Here is an 806-nt window from a genome sequence, read left to right on the forward strand (position 1 = left end):
GTTCTTTCTTCCTTTCTCTCTTCTCCAAGCCCTTAGCGTTCTTTAGTTTTCCAAAACTGATTTAGGTTCTGTTTACCCCAATAAACCCCTAAAAACGAATTAGGAAATTAATTAGCGAAAAGACTACTTTGCCTTTCCCTAAATCCGAATTGGGACTTTCCTCAATCCAACAGCCCAACTTCTAAAAGTCATATCTCACTCATACGATGTCGAAATCGTGCAATCTCAGTGGCGTTAGAAATATCTCTCCAAGGATTTCCAACCATATCAATATCTACTCCTAACTCCTCCTGAGCTAGGAGTTATGGCCATTTGAAAATGGCCAAAACTCACTTTCTTAACTTGGACAATTTCCAGATTTCATTATTCTTTCCAAAAATCAATATTTTCATATTTTAAACTCTTTATAGTCATTTGTAGTTGTGAGATGTTACAGAGCCTACTTATTTCTGGAGGATTTCATTTACTTTCCAATTTAGTCAGGATGTCGTAGGTCTTGTCCCGACTCCCATCTGTATCAATTAGAGGCTTCATAGATAGTCAGTATAGTTGAGAAGTCTGTATTATTTATTTTATTAAATGTTTTAAAGACTTAAGTTGCCTATTTTATGGCGAGTTGAATAATTTATTTTATTCGGAGTTTTCTTTTGAGTTGAAAGCTTTCTATTTAAGTTTCATGAATATTTATTCAGTTTTTAAGCTTTGTATGCTTGAGTTAGTCTTCCGCTTGAAGTCAGCCAGGATGAGGGTTCGCTTGGGGACCAGCAATGGTTCTTGAGTGCCGGCCACGTCTAGGGTGTAGGCTC

This window comes from Solanum tuberosum, unplaced genomic scaffold, assembly GCF_000226075.1.
Source record: "Solanum tuberosum cultivar DM 1-3 516 R44 unplaced genomic scaffold, SolTub_3.0 scf00388, whole genome shotgun sequence".
Classification (NCBI taxonomy): Eukaryota; Viridiplantae; Streptophyta; class Magnoliopsida; order Solanales; family Solanaceae; genus Solanum; species Solanum tuberosum.